Raw genomic sequence first — 6806 nt, 5'->3', positions numbered from 1 at the left:
CTTCCAGCCTCAGAGGATTTATCTGTCCAGTGGATAAATGTTATATATGACAGCAATGTGCCTGCTAGAGCCTGCAAATGATCACTTTTCCAAATGCTAACTGCTGTTAGCTCCCAGTAGCCTCTGTGGCTGATGTCATTTCCTGTCCCTTAAGTTTTGTTTTACTTTTTTTTAAGGTGGACTTAAAGAGATACTACTAAACCGAGTGTTCTGAAAGGGCTGTTTTGTCAGGGTGATTGAACTGCTGTGGCGCTTCATTTGACCAAAACATGTCACAGACATGTTCATTAGGACACCAGGGAACTAGGCTAACTTGGAGAAATAGGGTATAATATGAGACTTTTAAATAAAAGGATGTGAGTGCTTCGTCCGTCATTGAATCAAACAGATCATAGAAGTATATTTCCTTTACTCTGTCTTTGTCTCCGTCCTTTAGACACCCCGTCAGTCTCTGAGGAGACATGTCCTTCCCAGCAGCCAGACAAGATTCCTTTTGTGGAGAACAATCAGAGCCGAGACCTTCAGCAGGTCAAACGGGAGAAGGTGGATCTCTACCTTAAATCAGGCATTGAGGAAGCCACTTCTTCTGACGATGTTCCTGCACTAGAAAGTCGAAATACTCAGACGCACTACAAGTCATTCCCCTCTCCCGCTATTACTTTGACACTGGGCAAGGACGATGATTGGACTGTTGATGACACCTCACTCTGTGGTCCAAGTCATAGCAACACTTCTCAGAAGAAGAAGAACCTCAGAAGACGAGCTCAGGACAAGAAGATTTGCCGTTTCTGCCGCATGCGGTTTAAGAAGGACTCGGCTCTGATCCAACACGTGGAAGAGGTTCACACGGGAGAGAAACCCTTTAAATGCCCTCAATGTGACAAGGAGTTTAATCGCAGGGACCACCTGTCTGTGCATTCAAGAGTCCACACTGGGGAAAAACCACACAAGTGTCCTTTCTGTGGAAAATTATTTGCTCAAACCTCAAATCTTAACGTTCACTTGAGGGTGCACACGGGGGAAAAGCCATACTTCTGCAAAACATGTGGCAAAATGGTTGCCCACAGCTACCACCTCAAAATCTGTGGCCTTCCAGTGTCCACAGGGGAAAAGCTATTTCGCTGTTATGTTTGTGGCAAAAAGTTTTCCACTTCTTGCAATCTGAAGGTGCATATGGAGATCCATGAGGCCAGGAATGTGAACCCGGCTGTGCAGTCTGATGATCAAGATTTAATTATAATTTAATACTTAAAACATTCCTTATTAATTTAATAACAAATCAGAAATGTACTCTGTGATTCAGTGGTCTGGAACCTGACACAAATGTCCTGACTCTGGTCAAAAGAAAATAAATGACAGCAGTCAGGTAATGAAGCGGTTCCAGGCGACTGCTTTTTGAGTTCAAGGATTAAAATCTTGTTCTGCAGCAGAGAGAGGAGTCCTGTAAAGTCTGATGTTTAATTTTAAAATGTTTGGGATTATACTGTAAGCAGCTCATGAATAATTTAACACTGAGAGTGAAAATATCCAGTAACTGTGTCTCTGTGATGTTACAGTGCTGTACAATGTTAAGTGGAAGGATTTATCTTGACTGTGTCATGGTTTTCTCTGTTGACGTGTTGTGGGTTATCACATGTCTGTGTAACACAATAAAACATGCTCATGTTTTGTTCATGTGATACTGGTAGTGTTTTTTTTTCATTCATTAATTGATCATCTTTGAGCACATTCATTCATTACTTCACTCTCAATACTTAATAATTATAATACATACATTTATTAAACCATATTGGAACATGGTTTCAAATAATGCCAACTTCTTGCCTCAAATGGCTGTTCTGATCCAACCCACACAGGATACACAATCAATGAAAACACAACATTATATAAAAATGCCTATACTATAATGTAGAAGTGCAGCAAATTCAGTTTGCATGAACACATATAGTCTTATAATCACCTAATAAGCACTAAGCTGATTACCATGTGTGAAATATTCAGATTTTATTTACATTATGTATATACTGTATACTAATATCTCTACCCTTCAGGGAGATATGGGTGCTTCTGAAATGATAAAAACATACATATAAAATACATGCTGTATACAGTCCTAAAAAGATTGCAAATAAACCATCAAATACCAGAATGAAATGAACATCATTGAATACATCTGTATCAATAACCTGGATAATTATAGGCATATGAGAAACCAGGCATACAATTAAATACGCTCATACTCTCACGTGGAGAGGGGAAATATCACTTATTCATCTATCTATCTAATTGGGTCACCTGACTTCCTTTCCTTCATTTCGTTCCTCAGACAAAAAAAAAGACAAATAAATTGTCAAAAAAAAAATACATTGGCATCTGTTTTTCTCATTTCTCGACAACAAAAACGACATTGGTTTACGTGGAAAAACAAAAAACGGTCAAAACGTACACGGACCGTTTGGTTGGTACCCAACGGTTCTCTGTCCGCCATCCTGAAAACGGGATGTAGTGAGACATCTCAAGTTTGTTTGCCCTTCTCCGTACGACACAGCCTACTGAGCCCTGCCTGTACTTCACGGATAACGATGCTGCTGAGAGGTGATGGACAGCGAAGCTGCGCCACTGACAGACAAGACGTGACGACAAAGCAAAGTGAAAGAGTGTTGGTAAATGACACAATTCCGACAGAGTGTATCGCGAAACAGCAGTTAGCCACATTTAAATAGCATGTCGGTGTTTCTGTCAGGTAGCGTTAAGTGGCTTCAGTAGCTAGCTAGCTAGTGACAATATTAGCTAATCCGTTGCCCATTAGTTAGGAGACAGCGAAATGTGTGTGTGGTTTTAGGCTCGAATGCACAGCTCAGTATCCGTAAACAAGCTAGCTTTGTCCACCTTAATGCGGCTTTACAGTGAGGACGTCGATGCAGTTAATATGTTGGAGAACATATGTTATTAAATGGTTTTGTTTGTACAGTCTGCACAGAAGGTTGCAGTTGTATTTCTGTAAAGGTTTAAACTATAATCCCATGTTGATCCCATGATAAGGCTGCTGGCTTTAACAAGTAGCACATCACAGCGGATACTGTTTCCTGTATCAGTTTACTGACTGGGTCACTTCTCTTTCTTTCTTTCCACTCTGGGATCAATGATAAGACCTAGCTGTAAACGCCTGGCCCAATGATTTTAAGGGACAAAGAAGACAATACGAGAGAGCATGAGTTTGTGCAATAGATATCTACGGTTCATATTTTCGTTTGCAGTTTAACCTTTGCCAGCCATGAAACTGAAATAGTAACTCAAATGTTTTCATTAGTTCATATACTAATCATTCAATCCACAATCAATTTCAATCTAAAAGAAATAGAACTGGCCCAACACAGAGTGTAGGTTAAACAAGACTTAACAATCCAATACAGAATATACAACTGAATAAAGATATTATTATTTTTTATAATTTATTATATATGAAAAAATAAATTAGCATTTTCATTAAAGAATAGCGATTCAATAAATCACAGACCTTCTCTGTTTTCAGTGTTATGCAGAATATTAATTATAAAGTCTTTTTGTACTTCCCAGGTGCATGAGGCCTTCAGGTTCTGCTAGGAAAACCCATGGAGCCATATGTCATGCCCTTGCACTCCTCATCTCCCCCTCCATTGGATGATGATGGTGACGGGGAGGCTGGATCAGATGACGATGAGTTTGGAGACTTTGGGGGATTTTCCTGCTCCCCTCCAGGCTTTCCCAGGTCCATTAAGGCACCAAAGAGCATCAACGAGCCTGCTTCTGCTACTAAGGAAGCTAAAGACCCAACCACCTGCAACTTAAATCACCCAGTCGAACAATTCCAAACTCTATCCAGCCTTGACTCAAATTCTGTCAGAGGTGAGGTTTTTGATACTGAATTATCTTCACATGTCACAAATGGATATGGTGAAGGAGGCCACAAGTCTGAGACTCATGATGCCTCTGTAGTAGGGACTTTGTCTTACATGGAGGAAAGTGGATTTGCTGATTTCACTGTGTTCTCAGAACAGGCAACTCACCCTTGGTGCTGTGGCTTCTCTCCCTTAGGCAACCCAGAGAAGTGGGTTGGTGAAGTGGAAGGGTCGAATATGGGTGAACAAATCTATGATCCAGCTGAAGTTATAATGAACTCTGAGCCCAAATCTCTTTGTGGACATGAGGCTAGAGAAAATATATGCACTAAGGTCAATCACTGTGAGATAAGAGATGCAGCAATCATGCACCCATCTCAGGACCACCATCAGCCTCAGGAAGCTGTAGCAGCTTTGGAATCTGAGCAGCCTCATTTTGCAGAGGGGGATACAGGTAATGATGGGGACAGCTGGAGGGAAGTTAGGTGTCGTTTAAATTCTTCACAAACCTCAGAGCTGCACGAGGATGAAGAGTCAGAGAAGCCTCCGACAGTCAGCGTATATGAATCTGCTTTCGAGGACCTGTCTTCAATCTGTGAGGATTTCTCATTTGAAGGTATCTCTTCTGACCTGGAACCAAATGTTTCGTCTCTTGCTTGGCCAGACAATCAGAGTGACTGGGACCAGACTGATGATGAGGATGAGGAACTGGAAAATCACAAGCGTTCTGACTCTTTTGGCAACAGCAGCATGACAAATCTCAGCCAAATTGAGGAAGAGAAGTGTTTTCATCAATCTGTGACTCAGGAAACCTCTGCTACCTCCACCCAGTCACATTCTCTAACATGTAGAGGAGATGCCTTTGCAGACTTCAGTGACAGTGTTTGGGAGCGTCACAGGGACCAAGAATGTTTCCAAGATATGAATGTAATGGTGCAGAGTCTTGGGACCCTACCGCCGAGTGATAGCTTTGCAGATTTCTGCTCAGCACCCACACAGGAAGATGGAGAAGGGTCTTGGGCAGTGTTCCAGGATCAGAGGGCTCAAGAGGAGGGACAAATGAGGACACAGGTCAGAGACCAAGTCAGCAGCCTACAGACTGATGGGTGTACTGAGGACGATCAGGACCGGGTGCAACAATGTGGAGATTTAAGAAGAAACAGCTGTCAGGTAGGACATCTCACTTTGTCATATAAAAAGAGAAAACACAATGCCAGAAAGTGTCTGTTGTTATGTTTTGTAAAGGATTACTCTTGTTGTTTTCATTTTGTCACATACAAAAAGATTTGCCACAGACATCAAAACAGTGACAGATTCAAATCATTAAAAAAAAAGTATATTTCAGAAATTCTCAATGAGTGTTCCTTTTTTTCCAACTAGGTGTCATTTTCCTGCCGTGTTCAGCAGCTCCTTTGGATCACTTTCCCAGAGGTCATGGTCCCAGCTGTGGAAGGTGAGGAGGACGCGCAGAGCCTTGGGGCTCAGCTCTTTTCCCGGCACCTGTCTGAGAGTGAGGAGGAGAAGATGCCTGAGCTCAGCAGTGATCAGAGGTGAGGTTAACTACCCTGAATCTGGAAGGTGGTTGTGATGATGTTTGATACATTTGACATTTAAAATTTAAAACAACCAAAATAAAGACACAAATAAGAATTTGATAGCTGTTTTCTTCTCTTCTCTAACAATTTTCAAGGGTTCAGCAGGGCCTGTGGTGGCCACACAAAGATATCCACAGTGCAGTTGGCCTTCGGTTTCAGTGGAGAGGTTCCCATACAAATAGGACTCTGCTCGGGTGCCTCGGTGTGGACACAAGAAACAATGTAAGTTTGCACAAAACATAAAAACATATGCATCGAATCACAGGTAGAAGGGTTAGTCCACCATTAGCCTTGTTATTTTAATGACCATCCATATTTATTTTTTGAGAATAATGAAGAACAAAATGGCTTCTTCAGGCACTTCTTTGCGTTTAAAGGGAAACCAATCTTTTTGCTGGTTTCCCTTTAAAGCTCCCATTGAGTGGTCCTATCGCACATACGTGAGTTATGGAGGTCTACTTACATGCATTAACTTTTTTTATGGTCAAAAACCTAGTTGCTGCAAACCAGCCGATCGAAATCTCTCCTCACTGAAGCTCTCGTCAGACGCGCTGTTTCAGACCGAAATCTCACCCCCAGAAGACAGAACTGTGTTGTGATTGGCCAGCCAACGTGAGCTTTCCCAACTGTCTTGTGATTGGCCAGGTTGAATTGGCGTAATTAGCACATGAGCTCGTGGTCGGACCCAGAGTCAGAAAACACTGTTGCAAGTGAAACACCTCCACAACGGATGTTTTTCTTCTGCAGTACACAACCAGATGTGCCCGGACTAGTGCCTGGAGCAGGAGGATCTGCTGTTCAGGAGAAGTGATCCTTACATAACGATACCAGGCTTTTTCAGACCGCTTACAGAGCCTGAGAATACAATAAAACCCAGTGTTCTCAGCAGTGGCTGAACTTTTAGTTTAGAAACTTTAGGGCTTCATAAACGAGGTAAAGGCGCAGATACACACCAAAAAACAGCGTTAATTGGAACTTCCGGTCGATGGCCGCTTTAATAGTGTCTTTGATGATGCAAAACTATGATTTTTCTGTCTGTCAAATTTTGTGATCTTTGGCATTTTGAATGGACTGATATGTTTGAACGTTTTTGTTCTCACCCTCTGAAAGGTGTTCATTGGAACGAAGAAGTTCGTAGCTGTGCCTACTTTTGCATCCAACCTGGTGAGTCAACTGAACAGGATTCATATTTTTTTTTCGTGGGAAGATTGGGATGTTGTAAGATTAGATGGATAGAAGACCATACACATTGCATTTGCATTATGAATCCATTGGTTTTATCTTCCCTTAGGGAAAACTTCATTCCACCAAAGATTCTGCACCAGCTGCCTGT

Source organism: Microchirus variegatus (genome assembly GCF_963457635.1).
Source record: "Microchirus variegatus genome assembly, chromosome: 11".
NCBI classification, from domain to species: Eukaryota; Metazoa; Chordata; class Actinopteri; order Pleuronectiformes; family Soleidae; genus Microchirus; species Microchirus variegatus.
The sequence above is the reverse complement of the archived record's forward strand: the minus strand, read 5'-3'. Positions refer to the sequence as shown.